Source organism: Oryctolagus cuniculus, chromosome 17, assembly GCF_051225735.1.
Source record: "Oryctolagus cuniculus isolate XC-2025 breed Fujian yellow rabbit chromosome 17, ASM5122573v1, whole genome shotgun sequence".
Taxonomy (NCBI): domain Eukaryota; kingdom Metazoa; phylum Chordata; class Mammalia; order Lagomorpha; family Leporidae; genus Oryctolagus; species Oryctolagus cuniculus.
In genome coordinates, this window is record NC_142883.1 from 66460931 (window position 1) to 66487916 (window position 26986).

The following is a 26986-nucleotide window of genomic DNA, read 5'->3' on the forward strand; positions in this document are numbered from 1 at the left end:
CAGGGGTCACAGTGCCAGGGAGAGGGTCGGGGGTCCCGGGTGACAGGTAGGGGTCAGGCATCAAGTTTCCTGGGTTCCAGGGAGGGGCCGGGCATCAGGGGTCCAGAGTGCCAGGGAGGGGATGGGTGTCGAGGGTCCTGTGTGCCAAGGAAGGGGCTTGGCATCAGGGGTCCCAGCTGCAAGGGAGGAGACTGGCCGTCAGGGATTCCGAGTGACAGGGAGGTGCCGGGCGATGGGGGTCCCAGGTGCCCATGAGGGGCCTGGGCTTCTGGGGTCCTGAGAGACAGTGAGGGGCCGGGCGATGGGGGTCCCAGGTACCAGGGAAAGGGCTGGGCGTCGGGGAAGGGGCCAGGCATTGGGGAGCAGGGGTGCCAGATGTCGGGGATCTCGAATGACAGGGAGGGATGGCGGCAGGGTCACGAGTGCCAGGGAGGGTGTTGAGGGTCCCTGGTGCCCAGGAAGAGGCTGGGTTTCAATGTCCATGGTGCCAGGAATGGGGCTGGACATCAGGGTGCCAGGGAGGAGGCCGTTCCTCAGGGGTCCTTGGTGTCAACAGGGGCCAGGCGTTGGGTATCCTGGAGCCCAGGAGGGAGCCAGGTGATAGGGGTCCCGGGTACCAGGAAAGGAGCCTGGCATCAGGGTCCTGGGTGCAAGGGAGGGGCCGGGCATCGGGTGTTCTGCATGTCAGGGAAGGGGTCATTTGTCACAGGTACCAGGGAAGAGGCCGGGAGTCGATGTTCCGGGTGCCAGGGAGAGGGCTGGGCGTCAGGGGTCCTGAGAAACAGGGAGGGGCTGGGCATCATGGTTCACGGGTGCCAGGGAGGGGGTTGGAGGTATCGGGTGCCAGGAAGGGGTCGGGCGTCAGGGGTCCGGGTGCCAGGGACGGCAGGGCTTTGGGGGTCACAGGTTTCAAGGAGGGGTCCACGCGTCAGGGATCCTAGGGACCAATAGGTAGCTGGGCGATGGGGGTCCCGGGTACCAGGGAAGAGGCTGGGCATTGGGGTTCCAGTGTGCCTGGGGGGAGGCCGGGCGTCAGGGTTCCCGGGTGTCAAGGAGGGGCCAGGTGTCAGGGGTCATGGGTGCCAGGAATGGGGCTGGGTGTCAACGTCCAGGTTGCCAGGGATAGGGCTGGAATTCAGGCTTCCGGGTGCAGGGAGGGGGCCGGGTCTTGGGGGTCATGGGTTCCAGGGAGGGGGTCGGGGGTCTCGGGTGCCAGGGAGGTGCTGGGCGTTGGGGTACCGGGTGCAGAAAGGGGGCCGGGCATTGGGGGTCCTGGGTACCAGGGAAGGGTCCAGGCGGTGGGAATCCTGGGTGCCAAGAAAGCAACTGGGCCTCGGGGGTCCTGGGTGCTGTGGAAGGAGCCGGGCGGCAGGGTCCCTGGGTGCCAGGAAGGGGGCCGGACATAGGGAGTCATGGGTGCCAGGGAGGGGGCCGAGCATCTGCGGTCCCAAGTGACAAGGAGGGGCAAGGCGTCGGGGGTCCAAGGTGCCAGGGAGGGGCCGGGTGTCAGGGGTCCTGGGTGCCAGGGAAGGGCCAGTCGCCGAGTATCCTGGGTGCCAGGGAGGGGGCCAGCCTCAGCGGTCATGGGTGTCAAGGAGGGGCCAGGCGTCAGGAATCCTGGGGCCCAGTTGGGAGCTGGGCGATGGGGGTCCCAGGTACCAGGGAAGGGGCTGGGCGTTGGGGATCCAGGGTGCCGGAGGAGGCTGAGTGTCAGGGTTCCTGGGTGAGAAGGAGGGGGCCAGGCGCCAGGGTTCACGGGTGCCATGGAAGTGGCCGGACATCGGGGAGGAGGCCAGGTGTCAGGGGCCCTGGGTGAAAGGAGAGGCCAGCCATTGTGGATTCTGGGTCCCAGTAGGGAGCCAGGCGATGGGGGTCCAAGGTGCCAAGGAAGGGACTGGGCATCAGGGGTCCTGGGTACCAGGGAGGGTTGGGTGTCAGGGGTCCCTGGTGCCAGGGAAGGGGTCAGAGGTTCCGGGTGCCAGGGAGGGGTCGGGCATTGAGGGTTCTTGGTGCCAGGGAGGGGGCCAGGCGTTGGGGGTCCTGGGTACCAGGGATGGTGTCGGAGGTTCTGAGTGTCAGTGAGGGGGTTGAGCGTCTGGGGTCCCAAGTGACAGGGAGGGGCCAGGAGTCGGGGGTCCTGGGAGCCAGGGAGGTTGTTGGGGGTCCTGGGTGCCAGGGAGGTGTCGGGCATTGAGGTCCAGGTGCCAGAGTGGCCAGATGTCAGGGGTCCTGGTGACAGGGAAGTGGTCAGGCATCTCAGTTTCCGGGGAGGGGGCTGGGCATCTGGGGTCCTGAGAGACAGGGAGGGGACTGGCATTGGGGCCACGGGTGACAGGGACTGGCATTGGGGCCACGGGTGACAGGGAGGGGGTTGGGGGTCCCAGGTGCCAGGGAGGGGTCGGGAATCAGGTCTGGGTGCCAGGGATAGCTGGGCATTGGGGTTCACGTGTTTCAAGGAGGAGTCCAGGCATCAAGGATCCCTGGTCCCAGGAGGGAGCCAGGTGACTTGGGTCCTGGGCACCAGGGAAGGGGCTGGGCATTGGAGGTCATGGATGCCAGGGAGGGGGTCGGGGGTCTCGGGTGACAGGGAGGGTTTGGGCATCAGGGGTTCCAGGTGCCAGGGAGGGGCCAAGCATCAGGGGTCCTGGGTGCCAGGTAGGGTTTGGTGTCAAGGGTCCCAGGTGCCAGAGAAGAGGCCGGGTGTCAGGGTCCCAGGTGCCAGGGAGGGGCCTCGCGTTGAGGGTCCCAGTTGCCAGGGAAGAGGCCTGGCATCAGATTCTTGGGTTCCAGGGAGATGCTGGGTGTCAGGGAAGGGGCTGGGCGTCCGGGGTCATGAGCACCAAGAGGGGGTCGGGCATCCCAGGAAGCAGGGAGGGAGTCAAGTGTCCCGGGTAACAGGGAGGGGGCCTGGCGTCTGGGGTCCCAAGTGACAGGGAAGGGCTGGATGTCGGTTGTCCCGGATGCCCAGGAGGGGCCTGGGCTTCTGGGGTCCCCTGAGACAGGGAGAGGGCCAGACGATGGGGGTCCCAGGTACCAGGGAAGGGCTGGGTTTCAGGGAAGGGGCCGGGTGTCAGTGATCCTAGGTGCCTGGGAAGGGGCCGGAAGTCGGGGGTCTCAAGTGACATGGAGGGCTAGGCATCAGGAGTCACAGGTGCTAGGGAGGGCCTGGTGTCAAGGGTCCTGGGTGCCAGGGAAGGGGCTGGACATCACGGTCCCCAGTGCCAGTAAGGGGGCCTGGCGTCTGGGGTCCCCAGTGACAGTGAGGGGTCGGGCGTCAGGAGTCCTGGGTGCCCGGTAAGGGGCCGGATGGTGTGGGTCCCGGGTACCAGGGAATGGGTTGGGCGTTGGGGAATGGGCTGGGCGTTGGGGGTCTGGAGTTCCAGGGAGGGGTCCAGACTTCGGGGGTCACAGGAGACAAGGTGGTGGCCAGACTTCGAAGTCATGGGTGCCAGGGAGGGGGTCACTGGCCCTGGTGCCAGGGAGGCACCCGGCATCGGGGTCCTGGTTGCATGGAAGGGGCCGGGTGGTGGGAGTCCTGGGTGCTAGGGAGGTGGCCGAGCCTCATGGGTCCTGGGTGCCACAGAAGGGGCCCGACGGCAGGGTTCCTGGGTGTCAGGGAGGGGGCCGGCTGTTGAGAGTCCTGGGTGCCAGGGAGGGGGCTGGACATCAGGTGTCTTGGGTGTCAGGGAAGGGGTTGGGTGTCCCGGGTGCCAGGGAGGGGCCAGGCGTCGGAGTCCTGGGTGCCAGGGAAGGTTCTGGGCCCAGTGTTTGTGAGTGCCAGTGAGGGGGCCGGGAAACGTGGGTCCCAGGTGCTAGGAAGGGGTCGGGGGTCCCAGGTGTCAGGGAGCGGACAGGCGTCAGTGGTCCCTGGTGCCAGGGAGGGGATGGGTGTCGAGGTTCTTTGGTGCCAGGGAAGGCGCCAGGCATCAGGGGTCCAGGGTGCAAGGGAGGAGGCCAGGCATCAGGGGTTTGGAGACATGGAGGGGGCTGGGCGATGGGGGTCCTGGGTTCCAGGGAAGGAGCCAGGCATCAGGGAAGGAGCTGGGCGCCGGGGATCAGGGGTGCCAGAGAGGGCACCGGACATCGGGGGTCCTGGATGCTAGGTAGCGTTTGGGCGTCAGGGGTCCTGGGTGCCAGGGATGGGCTGGGCATTGAGGGTCCCGGGTGCCAGGGAAGAGGCAGGGCGTCAACATCTAGGGTGTCAGGGAATGGGCCAGATGTCTGGGGCCACGGGTGCCAACGAGGGGTTCGAGGGTCCCAGGTGCCTGGGAGGGGCTGGGTGTCAGGGTCTGGGTGCCAGGGAGGGGGCCAAACCTCGGGGGTCCTGAGTGACAGGGAAGGGGCCGGGCAGCGGGAGCCCTGGGTGCTAGGAAGGGGGCCGGACATAGGGGGTCACGGGTGTCAGGGAGGGGGCCGGGTGTTGGTGGTCCCAAGTAACAGGGAGGGGCCGGGCTTCGGGGGTCAGGCCATGCGTCAGGGGTCCTTGGTGTCAAGGAGGGCCAGGTGTTGGGGATCCTGGAGCCCAGGAGGGAGCCAGGCAATAGGGGTCCTGGGTGCCAGGGAGGGGCTGGGTGTCAGGGGTCCCTGGTGCCAGGGAGGGGCCGGGCGTTGAGGGTGCTGTGTGCCAGGGAGGGGCTGGGCGTTGAGGGTGCTGTGTGCCAGGGAGGGGGCTGGGCGTCAGGGGTACCGCGTGTCAGGGAAGGTGTCATGGGTCCCGGGTACCAGGGAAGAGGCCGGGAGTCAATGTTCCGGGTCCAGGGAGAGGGCTGGGCGTCTGCTGTCCTGAGAGACAGGGAGGGGCCGGGCATCGTGGGTCACTGGTGCCAGGGAGGGGGTTGGGGGTCCCGGGTGCCAGGGAGGGGTCGGGCGTCAGGGGTCTGGGTGCCAGGGACAGCTGGGCTTTGGGGGTCACGGGTTTCAAGGAGGGGTCCATGCATCAGGGATCCTGGGGCCCAACAGGGAGCTGGGCAATGGGGGTCCCGGGTACTAGGGAAGGGGCTGGGAGTTGGGATTCTAGTGTGCCTTGGGGGAGGCCAGGCTTCAGGGTTCCCGGGTGTCAAGGAGGGGGGCAGGTGTCAGGGGTCACGGGTGCCAGGGAGGGGGCTGGACATTGCGGGTAACGGGTGTCAGGGAAGTTTTCAGGTGTCACGGGGCCCAGAGGGAGCTGGGCGATGGGAGTCCCAGGTACCTGGAAAGGGGACTGGAGTCTGGTGTCCGGGGTACCAGGGGAGGGGCCAGGCATCAGGGGTTCCAGGTACCATAAAGGGGCCGGGCTTCTGCGGTCCCATTGACAGGGAGGGGGTGGGCATCAGGGTTCACGGGTGCCAGGGAGGGGGTCAGGAGTCCTGGGTGCCAGGGAGGGGTCAGACATTAGGTATCCCGGGTGCCATGGAGGGGCCGGGCGTCTAGGGTCCCGAGAGACAGGGAGGGGCCTGGCATCAGGAGTCATGAGTGCCTGGGAGGGGGTTGGGGGGTCCCAGGTGCCAGGAAGGGGTCGGGCTTCAGGGGTCCGGGTGCCAGGGAGGGCCGGACGTCGGGTGTCACGGGTGCCACGGAGGCGGCTGGACGTCGGGGTTCATGAGTTTCAAGGAGAGGTCCAGGTGAAAGGGATCCCTGGGTCCAGATGGAAGCCAGGCGATTTGGGTCTCAGGTGCCAGGGAAGGGGTTGGGTGTCAGGAGTCCAGGGTGCCAGGGAGGGGCCGGGCGTTGGGGGTCACGGGTGCCAGGGAGGGGCAGGGCATCAGGGAAGGGACTGGGCTCTGGGGATCCGAGGTGCCAGGGAGGGCCCGGACATCAGGGGTCACGGGTACCAGGGAACAGGTCGGGGTTCTCAGGTGCCAGGGAGGGACCGGGCGTCGACAGTCCCAGATGCCAGGGAAAGGGCTGGGCGTCAGGGGTCCAGGGTGCCAGGGAGGGCCCAGACATTGGGGGTCATGGGTACCAGGGAACGGGTCGTGGTTCTCGGGTGCCAGGGAGGGACTGGGCGTCGACAGTCCCAGGTGCCAGGGAAAGGCTGGGTGTCATGGGTCCTGGGTGTCCTGGTATGGCCGGGCATCGAGGGTCCCAGGTGCCTGGGTGTCCTGGGTGCCAGGGAGGTGTCGGGCATTGAGGTTTGGGTGCCAGAGAGGGGCCGGGCGTCAGGGGTCCCAGTGACAGGGAAGTGGTCAGGCATCTCGGTTGCCAGGGAGGGGGCTGGGCATCTGGGGTCCTGAGAGACAGGGAGGGGCCGGGCATCGCGGCCACGGGTGCCAGGGAGGGGGTTGGGGGTCCTGGGTGCCAGGGAGGGGTCGGGCTTCTGGGGTCACGGGTTTCAAGGAGGGGGTCCATGTGTCAGGGATCCCGGGACCCAATAGGGAGCCGGGTAATTTGGGTCCCGGGTACCAGGGAAGGGGCTGGGTATCTGGGGTCCAGGGTGCCCAAAAAGAGGCTGGGCGTCGGGGGTCATGGGTGCCAGCGAGGGGCTGGGCGTCAGGGTCCTGGGTGCAAGGATGGAGGCTGGGCGTCATGGAATCCTGGTGCAAGGGAGGGGCTGGGCTTCAGGGTCCCTGGTGCCAGGGAGGGTCGGGTGTCCAGGGTCCCGTTTGTCAGGGAAGAGGCCGGGCGTCCGGGCAGTGGGAGCCAGGGAGATACTGGACGTCGGGAAGAGGCGGGGTGTCTGGGGTCATGGGTGCCAGGGAGTGGGTAGGAGGTCCCAGGTAACAGCGAAGGGGACGGGTGTCTGGGATCCTGAGTGACAGGGAGGGGCCGGGCATCGGGGGTCACGGGTGCCAGGGAAGGGGTCGGGGGTCTCAGGTGCCAGGGAGGGGCTGGGCGTCTGGGGATCGGGGAAGGGGCCGGGCTCTGGGGATCCGTGGTGCCAGGGAGGAGGCCGGATGTCGGGGGTCTCGGGTACCAGGGAACGGGTCGGGGTTCTTGGGTGCCAGGGAGGGACCGGGCGTCAAGGGTCCCAGGTACCAGGGAAGAGGCGGGGCGTCGGGGGTCCCGGGTGTCCTGGTATGGCCGGGCGTCGGGGGTCCCGGGTGCCAGGGAAGGGGTCCGGGGTCCCAGGCAGCTTCCACTGGTTCCGCTTCCCCCCTGTGGGGACCCTCGGGCCCACACACTCACCATGTCGCGGTTGTCAGCTTCTAGGTACCTGGCGACTCCCAGCTTGTGAAGGTGGAGAGCGCAGACCCCGGCTCGGCTCTTTAGCTTCGCAGCAGCGCGGCCATCTCCTAGGACCTCGCTCTGCCTAGGAACTCTAAGACCACTGTGACGTCAAGATCCCGCGTGATGACATCACCGAGCCTGATTGGACAGGGGCGCACACAGCGTCACAAAAGACTCAGCCAATCAGCATCCTCCAAGGCGTGGCTCCCTAACTGGTCTGTGCTTGGTGTGAATCAGGAGAGGTGGGAAGCGGCCCCCTGCCCTGCTCCTGGGCTCCTCTCCCCGCGGTGCACCTGCCACCCGCTGGGGTCGCCCCCGGGGTCGCCCCATGCTTCTCGCAGGCGGATCCTGGCTGCAGTTGGCGGTCACCTGCTTCAGGTGAGTTAAAATTCTGCTTCTTGGCTTAGGGGCTTTCGCTTTGTATTTCTGCTCATTTTTCGGTTGGGCCGTTTGTATCATGTTTTAATATTGATTTGAAGAATGCTTAAAGGCATCACATAATTGAATCCTTTTTTTCCCTCCTGTCAATATATGTTTTCCACTCTGCCTACTGAACTTTAATATCTTCTATTTGTTTCTTGCCGGTGCTTGGTAATCTAGTGGATTTTAAAGATATTGATCTTTCCTGAAAGCTCGTTCAATTCATTTATCAGTTTTTGTTTTTTGATGTTATGGATTCTCTCTAAATAAAGATCTCCAATATACTGAGCTTTTATTGCTTAGAAATTGATCTTTACACCTTATTTTTTCCTATTGTTCTTTTTCCTCCTCCCCCGACTACTCCTCCAGTAAGAAGCTGGAGACAAAAAAAAAAAAAAAAAAAAAAAAAGAAAGAAAGAAAGAAATGTACCACAGCCTGGAATTGAGGATTATTAGGTTCACTAACTGCATGCTAATGCAGACAAGTGCATATGTGAATTTCATATATTAATTCTATTTGGAATAAATGAGGATGGAATAAAAAAAAAAGATGAATTTGGAGACAGTGGAGTCAGCTGGTTTAGGTTTCTAAAGGGAGAAATCTGTCAATGATCCCGTATTAATTGTGTTGTTTGTTGTAGGATCCTTTTAAACAACCTTGATCAGAGTAAGGAAGCCACAGTTTATTTTTACTAAAAAAAAATAGTAAGTTTTTTTTTTAATTACATGCTGATTTTTTAAATGCTTTTCAACATTCAATCTAAATGGTCATGTGATTTTCTTGAAATTTTCAACTACCTGGACAATCTACATGTCTTGTTCAAAATGTTACCACCTCTTGCATTTTTCTTCTATCTCACTTGTTATTGATTTTATTTTCATATGTATTTCATTTATTATAAAACTACCAAAGAGATATGCATGTGTTTTTAAAAGACAGGCTTATACCTAATTCATATTTCAAGTTCTGATCAATTTGCATTATAATCAATGTAATGCTGGCTTTCTAAAAAATGTGAAAATATTCTGTGCTTATTTCTACCTTGGCATGTCTGGAAAATATAAGTGTGTCTGTTTTTTATTTTTTTTCTTAAATGTTTGGAATATTTTGTATTTCTATAACTTAAATTTTGTTTCTGTAACTTTTTATTGGTTGGTAGTTTTTAAATTGTGATTCAATTTGCTTAGTTTAATTTAGAGTTTTTCTATTTTATATTTGTTATATTAGATTTGGAAAATTTATATTTGTGCTGTGGGAATTTGATTTCCAAAATGTAGGTGATTATTATCTCTGGTCAAATTTTACTCCTGAGTTTTACAAAAAATTTTTTCTAGCATCTTGAGTAGACTATATTCTCTGTAAAGACTTGTTTTACTACCTGAAACTGAACATTAGTGTTACTTTTCCCTGTGTTTCCTTTTTTTAACTTTTATTTAATGAATATAAATTTCCAAAGTACAATTTATGGATTACAATGGCTTCCCCCACATACCGTCCCTCCCACCCACTACCCTCCCCTTTCCCACTCCCTCTCCCCTTCCATTCACATCAAGATTCATTTTTGATTATCTTAATATACAGAAGATCAGCTTAGTATACATTAAGTAAGGATTTCAACAGTTTGCTCCCACACAGAAACATAAAGTGAAAAATAATAGATGATTTTTTTTAAATGATGATGAAATCAGATCAGACCTATTGTCATGTTTAATCCCAGTGAGAGTCAAGTTGGGAGTTGATAATTTCTTTTTTTTTTACAGAGGATCAGTTTAGTATACATTAAGTAAAGATTTCAACAGTTTGCACCCCCATAGAAACACAAAGTAAAATATATTGTTTGAGTACTCGTTATAGCATTAAATCTCAATACACAGCACATTAAGGACAGAGATCCTACATTAGGAGTAAGTGCACAGTGACTCCTGTTGTTGACTTTATAAATTGACACTCCTGTCTGTGGCATCAGTAGTCTCCCTATGCTCCAGTCATGAGTTTCCAAGGCTATGGAAGCCCTCTGAGTTCTCCGATTCTTATCTTGTTTAGACAAGGTCATAGTCAAAGTGGAGGTTCTCTCCTCCCTTCAGAGAAAGGTACCTCCTTCTTTGAAGACCTGTTCTTTCCACTGGGATCTCACTCGCAGAGATCTTTTGCCAGAGTGTCTTGGCTTTCCATGCCTGAAATACTCTCATGGGCTTTTCAGCCAGATCCGAATGCCTTTAGGGCTGATTCTGAGGCCAGAGTGCTATTTAGGACATCTGCCATTCTATGAGTCTGCTGAGTATCTCACTTCCCATGTTGGATCACTCTCCCCTTTATTTATTCCATCGGTTAGTGTTAGCAGGTACTAGACTTGTTTATGTGCTCCCTTTGACTCTTAGTCCTTTCATTATGATCAATTGTGAACTGAAATTGATCACTTGGAATAGTGAGATGGCATTGGTACATGCCACCTTGATGGGATTGAATTGGAATCCCCCGGTATGTTTTTAACTCTATCATTTGGGGCAAGTCAGCTTGAGCATGTCCCAAATTATACATCTCTTCCCTCTCTTATTCCCACTCTTATGTTTAACAGGGATCACATTTCAGTTAATTTTTAACACTTAAGAATAACTGTGTATTAATTACAGAATTAAACCAGTCATATTAAGTAGAACAGACAAAAAACTACTAAGAGGGATAATGTATTAAGTTGTTCATTAACAGTCAGGGCTATGCTGATCAAGTCACCGTTTCCCATAGTGTCCATTTCACTTCAGGAGGTTTCCTTTTTGGTGTTCAGTCAGTTGTCACCGATCAGGGAGAACATATGGTATTTGTCCCTTTGGGACTGGCTTATTTCACTCAGCATGATGTGTTCCAGATTCCTCCATTTTGTTGCAAATGACTGGATTTCGTTGTTTCTTACTGCGGTATAGTATTCTAAAGAGTACATATCCCATAATTTCTTTATCCAGTCTACCGTTGATGGGCATTTAGGTCGGTTCCAGGTCTTAGCTATTGTGAATTCAGCTGCAATAAACATTAGGCTGCAGACCGCTTTTTTGTTTGCCAATTTAAATTCCTTTGGGTAAATTCCAAGGAGTGGGATGGCTGGGTCGAACGGTAGGGTTATATTTAGGTTTCTGAGGAATCTCCAGACTGACTTCCATAGTGGCTTGACCAGTTTGCATTCCCACCAACAGTGGGTTAGTGTCCCTTTTTCCCCACATCCTCGCCAGCATCTGTTGTTGGTAGATTTCTGTATGTGAGCCATTCTAACCGGGGTGAGGTGAAACCTCATTGTGGTTTTGATTTGCATTTCCCTGATTGCTAATGACCTTGAACATTTTTTCATGTGCCTGTTGGCCATTTGGGTTTCCTCTTTTGGAAAATGTCTATTGAGGTCCTTGGCCCATCTCTTAAGTGGGTTCTTTGTTTTGATGTTGTGGAGTTTCTTGATCTCTTTGTAGATTCTGGTTATTAACCCTTTGTCTGTTGCATAGTTTGCAAATATTTTTTCCCATTCTGACGGTTGTCTCTTCACTCTCCTGACTGTTTCTTTTGCAGTACAGAAACTTCTCAATTTGATGCAATCCCAATAGTTAATTTTGACTTTGACTGCCTGTGCCTCCCAGGTCTTTTCCAGAAACTCTTTGCCTGTGCCAATATCTTGAAGGGTTTCTCCAATGTTCTCTAGTAACTTGAAGGTGTCAGGTCGTAGATTTAGGTCTTTAATCCATGTTGAGTGGATTTTTGTGTAAGGCGTAAGGTAGGGGTCTTGCTTCATGCTTCTGCACGTGGAAATCCAATTTTCCCAGCACCATTTATTGAACAGACTGTCCTTGCTCCAGGAATTGGTTTTAGATCCTTGATCAAATATAAGTTGGCTGTAGATGTTTGGGTTGATTTCTGGTGTTTCAATTCTGTTCCATTGGTCTATCCATCTGTTTCTGTACCAGTACCATGCTGTTTTGATTACAACTGCCCTGTAGTATGTCCTGAAATCTGGTATTGTGATGCCTCCGGCTTTGTTTTTGTTGTACAAGATTGCTTTAGCTATTCGAGGTCTCTTGTGCCTCCATATAAATTTCAGCACCAATTTTTCCAGATCTGAGAAGAAGGTCTTCGGTATCTTCATTGGTATTGCATTGAATTTATAAATTGCTTTTGGGAGAATGGACATTTTGATGATATTGATTCTTCCAATCCATGAGCATGGAAGATTTTTCCATTTCTTGGTATCCTCTTCTATTTCTTTCTTTAAGGTTTTGTAATTTTCATCGTAGAGATCTTTAACATCCTTGGTTAAGTTTATTCCAAGGTATTTGATTGTTTTTGTAGCTATTGTGAATGGGATTGATCTTAGAAGTTCTTCCTCAGCCATGGCATTGTCTGTGTATACAAAGGCTGTTGATTTTTGTGCATTGATTTTATACCCTGCTACTTTGCCAAAATCTTCTATGAGTTCCAATAGTCTCTTAGTAGAGTTCTTTGGGTCCCCTAAATAAAGAATCATGTCATCTGCAAAGAGGGATAGTTTGAGTTCTTCCTTCCCAATTTGTATCCCTTTAATTTCTTTTTCTTGCCTAATAGCTCTGGCTAGAACCTCCAGAACTATATTGAATAGCAGTGGTGAGAGTGGACATCCCTGTCTGGTACCAGATCTCAGTGGAAATGCTTCCAACTTTTCTCCATTCAATAGGATGTTGGCTGTGGGTTTTTCATAGATTGCTTTGATTGTATTGAGGAATGTTCCTTCCAAACCCAGTTTGCTTAGAGTTTTCATCATGAACGGGTGTTGTATTTTATCAAATGCTTTCTCGGCATCTATTGAGATAATCATATGGTTTTTCTTCTGCAGTCTGTTAATGTGGTGTATCACATTGATTGTCTTGCGCACATTAAACCATCCCTGCATACCAGGGATAAATCCCACTTGGTCTGGGTGGATGATCTTTCTGATGTGTTGTTGCATTCTATTGGCGAGAATTTTATTGAGGATTTTTGCATCTATGTTCATCAGGGATATTGGTCTGTAATTCTCTTTCAGTGCTGCATCTTTTTCCGGCTTAGGAATTAAGGTGATGCTGGCTTCATAGAAAGAATTTGGGAGGATTCCCTCTTCTTCAATTGTTCTGAATAGTTTGAGAAAAATTGGAGTTAGTTCTTCTTTAAATGTCTGGTAGAATTCAGCAGTTAATCCATCTGGTCCTGGGCTTTTCTTTGTTGGGAGGGCCTTTATTACTGTTTCAATTTCTGTCTCAGTTATGGGTCTGTTTAGGTTTTCGATGTCTTCCTGGTTCAATTTAGGTAGGTTGCATGTGTCCAGGAATCTATCCATTTCTGATAGGTTTCCCTGTTTGCTGGCATACAAGTCCTTGTAGTAATTTCTGATGATTCTTTTTATTTTTGTGGTGTCTGTTGTTACGTTTCCTTTTTCATCTCTGATTTTATTGATTTGGGTCTTTTCTCTTCTTTTTTTAGTTAGTTGGGCCAATGGGGTGTCAATTTTTTTTATTTTTTCAAAAAACCAGCTCCTCGTTTGGCTGATTTTTTGTAATGTTTTTCTTGATTCAATCCTGTTGATTTCTTCTCTGAGTTTAATTATTTCTCTTCTCCTACTAGATTTGGGTCTGGTTTGCTGTAGGTTTTCTAGATCCTTGAGGTGAATTGAAAGCTCATCTATTTGGTGCCTTTCCAATTTCTTGATGTAGGCACCTATTGATATAAACTTTCCTCTTAACACTGCTTTTGCTGCGTCCCATAAGTTTTAGTATGTTGTGCTGTTATCCTCATTTACTTCCAGAAAGTTTCTGATTTCTCTTTTGATTTCTTCTATGACCCATTGTTCATTCAGGAGCATGTTGTTCAATCTCCATGTGTTTGCGTATGCTCTAGGGATTCCTGAGTTGCTAATTTCCAACTTCATTCCTTTATGGTCTGAGAAGCTGCATGGTATGATTCTAATTCTTTTGAATTTGCTGAGACTTGCTTTATGGCCTAGTATGTGGTCAATCCTAGAGAAGGTTCCATGTACTTCTGAGAAGAATGTAAAATCTTTAGCTGTAGGATTGAAAGTTCTGTATATATCTGTTAGATCCATTTGGGCCATAGTGTCGTTTAAATCTACTGTATCCTTGTTGATCTTCTGTCCTATTGATCTGTCTATTTCTGAGAGTGGAGTATTGAAGTCCCCCAGTACTATTGTATTGGGGTCTAAGTCTCCCTTTAAGTCCGTTAACAAATCTTTTAGATAAACTGGTGCCCTGTAGTTAGGTGCATATACATTGATAATTGTTATATCTTCCTGTTGAATTGATCCCTTAATCATTATGTAGTGTCCCTCTTTGTCTCTCTTAACGGTTTTTGTGGTAAAGTTTATGGTGTCTGATATTAAGATGGCTACGCCCGCTCTTTTTTCATTTCTGTTGGCATGGTATATCTTTTTCCAGCCTTTCACTTTCAGTCTGTATGGATCTTTGTTGGAAAGATGAGTTTCTTGTAAGCAGCAAATAGATGGGTTTTGTTCCTTAACCCAATCAGCCAATCGGTGTCTTTTAACTGGACAGTTCAGGCCATTCACGTTCAATGTGACTAATGATAAGTGGTAACTTTGCCCTGCCATTTGCCAAAGATAAGTTCTAATATATGCTTTGAATTCCCTGTGATCTTTTGCTGTGAGCTTTCCTTCCTTGGTTTCCTTCCTTTACCTTCTTTCATATTGATGACTGTGTTTCTTTGTTTTTTTTTTTTTTTATTTCTTTTATTTTTTTGACAGGCAGAGTGGACAGTGAGAGAGAGAGACAGAGAGAAAGGTCTTCCTTTTGCCGTTGGTTCACCCTCCAATGGCCGCCACGGCCGGCGCGCTGCGGCCGGCGCACCGCGCTGATCCGATGGCAGGAGCCAGGAGCCAGGTGCTTTTCCTGGTCTCCCATGGGGTGCAGGCCCCAAGCACCTGGGCCATCCTCCACTGCACTCCCTGGCCACAGCAGAGGGCTGGCCTGGAAGAGGGGCAACCGGGACAGAATCCGGCGCCCCGACCGGGACTAGAACCCGGTGTGCCGGCGCTGCTAGGCGGAGGATTAGCCTAGTGAGCCGCGGCGCCGGCCCATGTTTCTTTGTTTCTGTGTGTAACACATCTTTAAGCATCTTTTGCAGGGCTGGACGAGTGGCAACAAATTCTTTCAATTTCTGTTTGCTATGAAAAGTCTTTATTTCACCTTTATTCACAAATGATAGCTTTGCAGGATATAATATTCTGGGCTGGCAGTTTTTCTCTCTTAGTACCTGGGCTATATCTCGCCATTCCCTCCTAGCTTGTAGAGTTTCTGATGAGAAGTCAGCTGTGAGTCTGATTGGAGATCCTCTGAGAGTAATCTGACGTTTCTCTCTTGCACTTTTTAGGATCTTTTCTTTATGTTTCACTGTGGAGAGTTTAATTACAACGTGTCGTGGTGAGGATCTCTTTTGGTCATGTTTATTAGGGGTTCTGTGAGCTTCCTGTACTAGGATTTTTCTGTCCTTCTCCAAACCTGGGAAATTTTCTGCTAATATCTCACTAAAAAGGCCTTCTAATCCTTTCTCCCTCTCCATGCCTTCAGGAACTCCTAGAACCCGAATGTTGGGTTTTTTAATAGTATCCTGAAGATTCCCGACAATATGTTTTAGATTTCTAATTTCCTCTTCTTTTCTTTGGTCTGACTGTATCCTTTCCTGTTCTCTGTCTTCTAAGTCCGATATTCTCTCTTCTGCTTCACCCATTCTGTTTGTAAGGCTCTCTATTGTGTTTTTCATTTGATCTATTGAATTCTTCACTTCAGTCACTATCCCAGTTTCCTGTTGTACTAGTTGTTTCGTTTCATTTTGATTCCTCCTTAATATTTCATTTTCACGAGAGAGATTTTCTATCTTGTCCATTAAGGATTTCTGTAGTTCAAGAATTTGTTTTTGAGAACTTCTTAATGTTCTTATCAATTTTTTGAGATCTGCTTCTTGCATTTCTTCTATGTCATCATCTTCATAATCTTGAATTGGGGTGTCTTTTTCATTTGAGGGCTTCATGGTGACTTCTTTGTTTTTATTACCTTGGTTTTTGCGTTTGTTATTTGGCATATTGGAGATATTTGGTTTCTTCACTGTGGTGCTTTTTCTTGTTATACTATGACTCTAGATTAAGTGGACTATCTGTTTTTGATGGAACCTTAGGACTTGAGATGGTTGTGGCCTGAGAGCTCTGTTTGGTGTGCCAAAGGTGACACTCCCAGGTTAGGCGTGGTAAACCCCTCTCTCTCTCTTTCTTTTTTTTTTTGATTCAAAAGGGAAGTTATTCTGCACAGCTGAACGAAGTTGGAGGTAGTTAGCAGGCAAATGATATACCCACAGGAGCCAGAGATCAGAAGCTCTTTCCCAAGGACCACACAGGGAATCTGTTCGGCCCTCAGAGTGGGCTCAAATTCCCCTTCAGTCTCCCACTGGGTTGCCAAAGTTACGGAATTGTAGCGTCTCTGGAGAGTGCTCATGTGAATTCCGTGAGTTCTCTCCCCCACCGTCTTTTTTCACAGTCTCAGTTCAGTAGCACCACAAATTTACTAGGTCCTAATCTCCTGTTAATTTGCCCCGCCCAGAGTCAGGTTTTTCTGCTAGGCTCAGGGCCGGTACAGACCTGAGGTCGCTCTGCTTATGACGTATGTCCAAGATGGTGCCTGCTCTTTGTCTTGCTCGCCCTTGAGAGGTGAGCGGAGAGAGAGAAACCCGTGTTCATACCAGTCACCTTTTTTTTTTCCTCTCTCTCTCTTCCAGTTAGCCTGGTGAAGTTCCCCCCCCCCGGGGTCGTTCCCTCTAGTCTCCTCTCTCCACTTGCCTGCCGGTGTCTCGGGCTATTGAGGTTTGGCTCACCTCACGTTCCAGCGCTGGTGTGTTGAGTCTGCCGCTGGTGTCCCGAACTGTGGGCTCCCACGCTCTCCACGCAGGTCCACTCCCCTTCCAGCGCCGATGTGTGGACTCGGAGCCCTGGACGTCCCAAGTCTCCCCGCTGTTGTCTGTGTGGCATGCACTCCCCTTCGAGCACTGGTGCGCAGAGCCTGTGGCTTGCGCAGCTCGGTCCCGCAGCTCGGCTTCCGCGTCTCGGTCCCGCGGCTCGGCTTCTGCGCGGTGGGCGACCTTGTTCTCCCAGTAGGTCCTCTGATTCACGGCCACTCAATCCAGAAGAGTTTCCTCTGCAATATTTTCCTGGTTCTTTTTTCTGAGGCTACCGTAACTCCCCTTTTATTAAACTAAATTTTCCCGGACTATCAGTGCGCGCCCTCACTATTCCGCCATCTTGGCTCCGCCCCCCTGTGTTTCCTTAATTATTTTTACTCATGGTTTACTAATTTTGTTAACATTAAAAAGTATATCTGTGTTTGTGGTACTTTTTAATAAGCATTTCACATTATGGCATTTATACACTATGGAATACTACTCAGTGGTAAAAAAAATGAAATCCTGTTTTTGCAACAACATGGATGCAACTAGAAGCCATTATCCCTAGTGAAATAAGCCAGTCCCAAAAAGACAAATACTGTGTTTTCCCTAATCTGTCATAACTAACAGAGCATCTAAAATGTATTCCATAGGAGTAAAATTGACATCTTGAGCTTTGATTATTGTTTACAGCCCTTGTCTCTGTAGTTGAGGAATTTTTTTCTCCTCATACTATTTGTTGAACTCTTTACTTACTGTAGGGTTAATCTTCTGAGTATAAAGAAACCCGAAAAAAAGCATTTCATATCTCCTGTTATCTTTTTGCTCATCTTTATTTTATGTAATTTCATGTTTTTTTCTTTTTAATTGTTAAAAGGGAATTGTGATGACTGATTTTTAGTATTTTATTCTAATATAGTCACTTAAGGCTATAATTTCTGTATCTATCCCAGCCCATGGATTTCCTCTTCTCTTTCCAAACCCTGTGTGTGCAAACCCTGTAGGCCTCCCAGTGTTTCCACTTGCATGTGCATATTGGCTACATGTGTTTCCATTCCTGTGCCTGATACACAGAACAGATTTTATACATATTCAATGGAAGCCATATTCACAGTTTTAATTGTGATTTTTCCATTGCTCATAATCTATGTTATGATACTCTCTTGCAATTCTGGGTGGTGGTAGCAAGTCACAGCTCCCCATCATCAGCCAAAAAATCGTGAGCTCAAGCAAGTGATTCTTTACAATGTGCTGTGTTGTTGAGCTCTAATGTTCAGTTAGACAAATGTATTGAATGCTTTTTTTCTTTTAATGATTTTTCCAATTTCTTAAAAAAAAAAACACACAATGGTAAAACTGAAACCAAGGAGAAATCCTGAGGACCTGTCAGAGACAAAGTAAAACAGGGTAATGGGAAGTCCTGAGGTTTTTGGGCACATTGGCTTTGACAACTACCCACACACACACACACACACACACTCACCCACTGAGCGCATCTGTACAAAACATTCTGTGTTAGGCGAAGTAGGGTAAGGTCAAGGGATCAGGATACACTTTCATATTGGACCAGCCTCCCTTAAGGCTCACTAGCGTGTCCAGCATCCAGCCCCTGAGTCTGGCCAGACTTTGCTGTGAGAGACTGGAGTTAAAAATGTAGTTCCAGCCCGAGACATGAGGATGCTCCCCACTTGGTTATGCACCTGTGCCACAGACCCCTTACAACACCTACTTGTCTGCCATCTCCTTATTCTCCTGGATGATGTCTTGGGGATTTTGGATGAAGGTTTTCTTTTTGCTTTCTTCTTTTCCATTTTGTGCTGTCCTTTGTCTTTCCTTTTTAGATTGCTTCTCCTTGTTTTCAGGTTGCTTTGACCTCCACCCTTAATCTTCACCATTCCCAAATCCCCTTATGGCTTGCCCTTGGATCCGTGGGAGTCAGGCACATCCAGGCACTCTGGAGTTTCATTTTTTTCTTTGCCATTACCACTTGCACTGCTTTTTTGTTTCCCCTTGGAATCCTAGAGGCATTTTCTTGGGAACCGGCACCATCTCCACCTTCCCCAGCCTTCAGCTTCTCCTTCTGCTTGCTCCTGGGGGCCTTCGTTGCCAACAGGACCCAGGAAGCTCCTGCTTTGCAGCTCCTGCAATAATTCTTGCTGATCTTGGTGATGTCCATGGCCGTTTCTTTCCTGCTTCAGCAACTCCATCAGGACCTTGCCCACCAAGGCCTGCATCTGGTTTTACTCACGGACTAGGTTTTCCCAGGAGGTGGTGGGAACTATTGATTAGAAGGATTGTGCTTCGGAGGCCCATGACCCACTTCTTGGGCTTCTGAGCTGCGGTGCTTCATGCGGCCTCTTTTCTACTTGCATTGGGAAACAAGATCCCTGTTGCTTGTTGGGACTGAGTCTGCTGCTTGACGTCTAGGGAATCTGGTGTCCAGAGTAGAGGGAACTGGAAGGATGATGTCTGACCTGGGAGAAGCCTTTGACACCTGAGAACAGGTCAGGATAAGCCAAGGGTTACTCTCTGTAATTCACTCCCTCCCAGTAGGGTTTGAACCCGAGCTGGGGGCTGAGTTGGCCATCTGGGGCCCTTCCCTCCCTGAAGAACTGTTTCTGCTCTTCTCACTATTGTCTGAGCTCCAGGTCTTTGGTTTTGGGGTTCCCTGAGGGAGGGACTCTGGTCCGCTGGCCCTTGGTTTTACCAAGCTTTTGGTCACTGTTGCCTGGATGGGGGAACTCTGGAGTTCCATCACAGGGAATTTTCCCACAGCACCATCACCCCCACTTGAAGACTGGCTGTAGGTGGCTGGGGCTCACTTCATTTCTGGACAAGGATATTCAGGGTAGCTTGGTCAGAAGGAAGGAAAATGGACTCTTGTTTGCCTATTTGTCACCTGCATGGCTGTTGCCTCCTATTTCTTGCCTCTGATACTCAGCGAGACTCCTTGTTGGTGCTGGCCCCAGGGACTGTCTTGGTGGGCAGTGGGCACTGCACCAGTTTTGATGGCAGGAGCCAAAGTCTGCACTGTCAGGATTGTGCCTCCATTCATACGCTTTGGGAAGCTCCTGACCATGTTCTCTGAGGCCCAGAAGTTCCTCAGGAAGCTCCCAGCTTAGGCTTGCACAAGGGGTAGCATCTAGACCAGTTGGATTATGATTAGGGCCAGCAAAATCAGAGGGGTTTAATCACCTGGCTCAAAGACAACTAACTGCTCCCTGAAGCTGCTTTGCCTCTTCTGTCAGGGTTCTGGGATCAGGGTCGTTCTTCTGGAAGTGTGGAAGTTGCTGTCCTTGTCACAGAAGACATGGTCCAGCTTCATGGCTGCAGGTGTTTCCCCTTCGATGTCTGCCTCCTCTTCACTGCTCCTCTGAGTTATTCCAAATCAGAATTCAGGTTGTAGGAACTTGGCCACACGGTTACAGAGTTCAATAAATAGGCCCCTTCAGAGCCCATGTGGAGTAGTAGCATGGAACCTGGACTCAACCACCTGGATTTTCATTCTGCCTCTGTCATTTACTTGCTCCTTAGGTTACTTAATGAATCTCAGTTTTCTCATGTGTAAAATGGAGGCATTAAAAGCTGCAATTCCTAGGATAAATGTGAGAAATAAAGCAGCTAATCTTTCTAAAGTGCTTAAAATAAAGCATACAGGAAAATCTCAATAAGCTTTAGGATCACATTTACTTTATTTGCTGTGGAATGTATTAGTGACCATATATATTGAAATACCACCATTGGTGTTGGGATGGAGTGAGGGATGATGTAAGATATGAAATGGAGAAATGGCTTTTGATCTTGTATGACTTGCAGTTATTTGGGGGAAGTTAGGGCTGAAAAAATAACCAACATTGCCATTAGGTGACATTTGAAGGAGTGATAGTTTTAACATTTTTTAAGAAGCTCAGTACTTTGGGTTTTTAAAATAATTTTGAAACTTATAAAAGTTGAGTAAACTTCATGTATTTCACATATGCAGATTTAGGTGCATTGTGATACTTCCTACTCTACCTTCCCTTATCATTCCTTTCTTACTCTTTCTTTTAATTTGTGCAGTGACTTACTTTCAGTTTATTTTATAATCATAAGCTTAACCCCCCACTAACACAAGTAATAACAAGTCACATGTAACAAGCACTAAGAAGGAGAAACAAAAACACTGTTCTTCAAAGGTAGGGAAAAGAGCTGTAAACAATAATCAAACCACAAAATGTCCATTTCACTCATATACATTACATTTTTGTACTCTGTTAGTTACCACAGATCATGGGAAGCATTTTTTCTCATTGGGACTGGTTTATTTCACTAGGTATAATGGATTCCAGTTGCATCCATTTTGTTGCAAACAACAAAATTTCATTTTTTTAATGGCTAAGTAGCATTCCATAGTTTATATGTACCACATTTTCTTTATCTAAACATTGGTTAATGGGCATCTGGATTGATTCTGTATCTTAGCTACTGCAAATTGAGCTGTATTAAACATAGGGGTTCAGATAAACTCTCTCATATGCTGCTTTCATTTTTTGTGTAAATTCCCAGAAGTGTGATGGCTGGGTCATATGGTAGATTTGTTTTCAGATTTCTGAGGTATCTTCATACTGTCTTCCACAATGGCGGTACCTGTTTACATTCCCAGCTTTTCCCTGACGTCCTCACTCACATTTATGGTTTATTGATTTTAATATAGTAGCTGTTCTAATTGTGATGAGGGAAAACTTCATTGTGGTTTTTCTTCTCATTTCCTTGATGGCTAGTTATCCTGGGTATTGTTCAGGTGTCTGTTGGCCATTTGAATTTCATCCTTTGAAAAATGCCTGATCGAGTCCTTTACCCATTTCTTAACTGGATTGTTTGTTTTCTTTTGATGAGTTTCTTGAGCTCTTTATGGATTCCGGATATTAATCTCTTATCAGTTGCATAGTTTGCAATATTTTCTCCTGTTCTATCAGTTGCTTCTTCACTTTGCTGTGTTTCCTTTGCAGTACAGAAGATTCTTAGCCTGATGTAGTCCTATTTGTTTATTTTTGCTTTTATTGCCTGTGCTTCTGGGTCTTCTCTAAGAAGTCTTTGCCTATGCCAAAATTTCTGCAATGTTCCCTAGTAATTTGCTGGTATCAGGTCATACATAGATTTAGATCCCTGATCCATTTGAGTTGATTTTTGTATAACGTATAAGATAGAGGTCTTGTTTCACATTTCTTCATGTGGAGATTCAATATCATCTTGCAACACTTTGTTGAAGAGACTGGCCTGGGGGCTGGCACTGTGGCATAGCAGGTAAAGCCAATGCCTATGTAGCAGGTAAAGCTAACACCTGCAGTGCCAGCATCCCATATGGGCACCAGTTCGTATCCCAGCTGTTCCATTTCTCATCCAGCTCTCTGCTATGGCCTGGGAGAGCAGTGGAGGATGGCCCAAGCCTTTGGGCCCCTGCACCCTTGTGGGAGTCCCAGAGGAAACTCCTGGCTCCTACCTTCAGATCAGAGCAGCTCTGGCCATTGCAGCCAATTGGGGAGTAAACCAGTAGATGGAATACCTACCTCTCTCTCTCTCTCTCTCTCTTTCTCTCTCTCTCTCTCTCCCTCCTTCCCTCCCTCCCTCCCTCTCCCTCTCCTCTTATATGCAATGCTAAATTTCAAATAAATAAATCTTTTTTAAAAAAGAAAGAGAGAGACGGGCCTTTCTTCAAGGATCAATTTTAGTTCCTTTGTCAAAGATTAGTTAGCTATAGAGGTGTGGATTGATTTCTGGGGTTTCTATTCTGTTCCCTTGGTTATATGTCTATTTTTATGCCTGTACCAGGCTTGTTTTGAACATAAGTGCCTTGCAAGATAACTTGAAGTTTGTTATTGTGATACCTGTGGCTTTTTTTTTTCTTGTTTACAATTGCTCTAGCTATCTGGGGTCTCTTGTACTTCCATACAAATTTTAGCGTTGTTTCCTGTAGATCAGAGAAGAATGTCATTGGTACTTTCATTTGGACCACTTTGAGGTTTTTTTTTTTTTTGCTTATCTGTTTTTAGGATAACTTTGAATATGTAAATTGCTATGGATAGTATGGGCATTTTGATTATGTTAATTCTTCCAATCTACAAGCGTGGAAGGTTCTTCCATTTTTTTGTGTCTTCTTTGATTTCTTGCTTTAATATATTGTAATTTTCATTGTAGAGAACTTTGACATCCTTGGTTGAATTTATTTTAAGGTATTGAAATATTTTGTAGCTTTGTGAATGATACTGATCTTACATGTTCTTTCTCTGCCATGGCATTTTTCTGTGTATACAAAGGGTATTGATATTTGTGTGTTGATTTCATATCTTGCAACTTTACCAAACTCTCTTAAAAGTTTCAGCAGTCTCTTTTTTTAAGATTTATTTATTTACTTTAAAGTCAGAGTACACAGACAGAGAAGGAGAGGCAGAAAGAGAAAGAGAGAGAGAGAGAGAGAGAGAGAGAGAGAGAGAGAAGGAGAGGAAGAGTGAGAGAGTGAGAGGTCTTCCATCTGATAGTTCACTCCCCAGATGGCTGCAACAGCTGGAGCTGCACCAATCTGAAGCCAGGAGCCAGGAGTTTCTTCCGGGACTCCCACATAGGTGTAGGGGCATCTCCTGCTGCTTTCCCAGAACATAGCAGAGACCTGGATTAGAAGTGGAGCAGCTGGGACTAGAACCAGCACCCATATGGGATGCCAGCATGGCAGGCAACGGCTTTACCTGCTATGCCACAGCACCAGCCCTGAGTTTCAGCAGTCTTAGTGGAGTTTATTTTCAGCTACTTGAAAAGGAGATAGAGAAAGAGAAGAGAGAAGGGGAAACAGATCTTTTATTCTCTGGTTCACTTCCTAAATGTCTGCTACAGCCAGGGCTGGTCCTAGCCCAGGCTAGGAGCCAGGACGATGATCTTGTCTCCCAAATGAGTGAAAGATGCACAAGTATTTGGCATCATCTGCTGTCTCCCAGGATTCATTAACAAGGAGCTGAATCAGAAATAGAGTAGCCAGGGGCCGGGGCTGTGGCATAGCAGGTAAAACCACTGCCTGCACTGCTGGAATCCCATATGGGTGCCAGTTTGAGACCTGGCTGCTTTACTTCTGATCCAGTTCTCTGCTGTAGCCTGGGAAAGCAGTGGAAGATGGCCCAAGAGCTTGGGCTCCCACACCTGTGTGGGAAGACCTGGAGGAAGCTTCTGGCTCCTGGCTTCAGACTGGCCAGGCTCATCCATTGCAGCCATCTGGGGAGTGAACCATTGGATGGAAGACCTCTCTCTCTCTCTCTCTCTCTCTCTCTGCCTCTCTGTAGCTCTGCCTTTCAAACAATAAATAAATCTTAAAAAAAAAGAAAGAAAAAGTAGCCAGGACTTCAGTCAGCACTCCAGTATTGGATACAGGTGTCTCTAGTAGTGTCCAGCTTGCTGTGCCACAAGGCCTGTGCCAGAATTCTTTTAACTCTATTTTCTCTCAATTTTTTGAAGTATCCTCAGATATATGTGTGTGTGTAATGTATGTATATATGTGATAGCAAAAGCATATATATATATAAACATGTATATTAAGACACTAATACAAAGAACAAGTCATTTCAATATACATCTTTCAAATTAAGAGTCAGAAAACAATTTATCCTCTAATCTAGACAGGTTGGGGTAAATAATAGTAAACCAAATCCTTCTATTCATCGGAAAACATATGCCTCTCTGAAGACTTACATATTTTTAAAAAAATCATGAGGAATTAACATTTAATTTTACAATCTAAATCCTTTGATGGTATTCACAGGGAGTGAAAAGACTGAGGCCTTGGATGAATGCTATAATTGCATAGGGACCTTTTGAGAGATGCAGTTAATTTTGAAAATGGCAGTCATGAGCCCCTGGGGTGGGGTGGGGTATAGGTTTCTCTGATGAACTGATAGGTGTATAGTTCCTTGCCTTCATCCCTCTCCATCTTTATATTTGTGAAACCAACATCAAATTTACTGCTCCCACCACACCCACATAAAATGGCAGCAAATGCTTGGCAAACTCTTACAGAAATTCTATTTCAAAAAGAGGGGAATGGAGAGCATAAAGAAGTGACTAGAAATTCAGACCTCAGCAAATGCTGGGTCTTTATTTTTTAAGACTTATTTGAAAAGCAGAGTTACAAAGGGAAGAAGAAGAAGAAGAAGAGAGAGAGAGAGAGAGAGAGAGAGAGAGAGAGAGAGAGAGAGGTCTTCCATCTGCTAGTTCACTCCCAGAATTGCCGAAATGCCCAAGGCCCAGACCAGCCAGAGCCAGGAGCCAGGAGTTTCTTTCCAGTCTCGCACGTGGGTGCAGGGGTCAAAGAACTTGGGCCATCCTCAGCACCTTTCACAGATGCAATGGCAGGGAGCAGGATCAGAAGTGGAGCAGCTGGGACATGAACCAGCACCCATAAGGGATGCCAGCACATCAGACCATGGCCTAACCCACTGAGGCACAGTGCCGGGCTCTGTTGGGCCTTTCTTGATGAAGATTCAGTAGGAGAGAAAAGCAATGTAGAATCCAGGAGTATCAAAATATCAAAATCACTAAAACTAGAGTCCTGATTAGATTAATGTGAGGGTCATCTCTCCAAAGGCTGCCTCAAAGAAAAAGATAAAAACTATGTTTAGCTATTGAAAATAAGACAAAATTAAGTGAAGCTTTATGGATGTACTGGACAGAAGGAAAGATTAATATAAATTTGACTAGGAGCTGGCCCTGTGGTGTAGCAGGTTAAGCTGCCACCTTCAGTGTCGGCATCCCATATTCGCACTGGTTTTAGTCTGGACTGCTCTGCTTCTGATCCAGCTCTCTGCTATGGCCTGGGAAAGCAGTGGAAGATGGCCCAAGTGTTTGAGTCCCTGCACCCATGTGGGAAGACCTGGAGGAAGCTTCTGGCTACTGGCTTTGGATTGGTGCAGCTCCGGCCGTTGCGGCCAGTTGGGGAGTGAACCAGTGGATGAAAGACCTCTCTCTCTGCCTCTCCTTCTCTCTCTGTGTAACTCTGACTTTCAAATAAATAAATAAATCTTAAAAAAGTAATAAATAAAATATAAATTAGACTACATCAAAAAATGAAAATATTATACCAGTATCAAGTCTAGACAGATATGTACTTTATTTTTCCATAATGTTTTTGACTCTGTGACACCTCACAATTTAACAGGCACTTGAGACTGAGCAGCTGTGTCACCATGTAACAAGTAACCACCAGTTACAGTCACTCCTCAATTTCATGGTCACATTCCAGGCTGCACAGGTGCATGCCACCCTGCTTCTCCACCTTCACCCAAGTAATGTGTAGTTCTGAGTACAATAAACCAATAAATGTAAAATAAAGCTTTAAGGAAACAGCATAATTTAGTGCCAAAATTCTGTGCAGCAAGTAGGGTCAGTCAAGGAAGCCCTTGCCTGGCCACAGGGTTCTCAGACAGACTTCCTCTACCAAGCCTGGCAGCCAGTCCCATGGGGAGGTCAGGCGCAGAAGCCACCAATGAATCAAAGAGCTCAGCACACAGCATGGCAGGTGCTACTTTCTCTGTCCAGTTTGGCTCCGTTGTGTCTCCCGGTGGCATGCTCGCAGCTCCACAGGCCTCTGATCTACCTGGCAGGGCAGTTTCACAGGGGCCAAGTGCTCCTGCCCGCCCCTGTGTAAGAGTGAGTGTGAGGTGAAGCAGTGTTGGCCTACTTGCCACCCTCAGAATTGGGCCCTGTATCTCTGCAGGATGCCTGGGCATAGTGGTCGTCTCACTTCCCACCAAGGTCCCCATGGCCACCCTGTCCCTAACTGGCTGTCACAGCAGCACAGTGACCACCATATCTGCATGGCAGAGAGGCAGGAGCTAAGAGTTCGGGGTTCCCTTCTCTGTGAGTATCCTCCGTGCCCATGTCTCTGCCCTGTAATTTTGCTTCTTACTCCCTAAATGGTTTAATAGTGACTGGGCAGGACAGAGGAGCAGGGAGCCTGTGGCTTGCAGAGACCCAACCTTGGCATGCACTGATGTTCTAAACGGTCTGTTCATGTCCTCCAGGGGGCACTTCTGGGACCCTTGCTGATCTTCCATCTGATGGTCCACTCTCCAAACGGCCACGATGGCCAGGACTGGGCCATACTGAAGCCAGGAGCCAAGAACTCTATCCACTCTAATATATTAGGATACTTTAACATGAGAAGATAGGATTGCTTTCTGATCTCCTAGATAAGAATGATAATCAAAATAAAAGTATCTACAATGTCTCATTTTGTTTTAAATATTTGTCAAATTCCATATTTAAATATTTGTCAAATCGGTAGTTGTTTTTTTCTTTTTGACAGGCAGAGTTAGACAGTGTGAGAGAGAGACAGAGAGAAAGATCTTCCTCCCATTGGTTTACCCCCAAAATGGCCCGTACATCTGGCACGCTGTGCTGATCCGAAGCCAGTAGCCAGGTGCTTCCTCCTGCTCTCCCATGTGAGTGCATGCCCAACCA

General features: G+C 48.8%; 1 long non-coding RNA gene and 1 other non-coding gene across 2 annotated transcripts in view; one reads left to right on the forward strand and one right to left on the reverse strand.

The window, feature by feature from the left end:
- The window catches only part of LOC149121323 (uncharacterized), a 42396-nt gene extending 34405 nt beyond the window's left edge, over positions 1–7991 (forward strand). Inside the window, exon 2 of the long non-coding RNA XR_016223730.1 lies at positions 7122–7991. This is a non-coding gene — a long non-coding RNA (uncharacterized LOC149121323). The remainder of the gene's footprint in view (positions 1–7121) is intronic.
- LOC100347036 (uncharacterized) overlaps positions 1–26986 on the reverse strand; it is an 876288-nt gene that overhangs the window by 232773 nt on the left and 616529 nt on the right. The gene's annotated exons all lie outside the window — the stretch shown is intronic.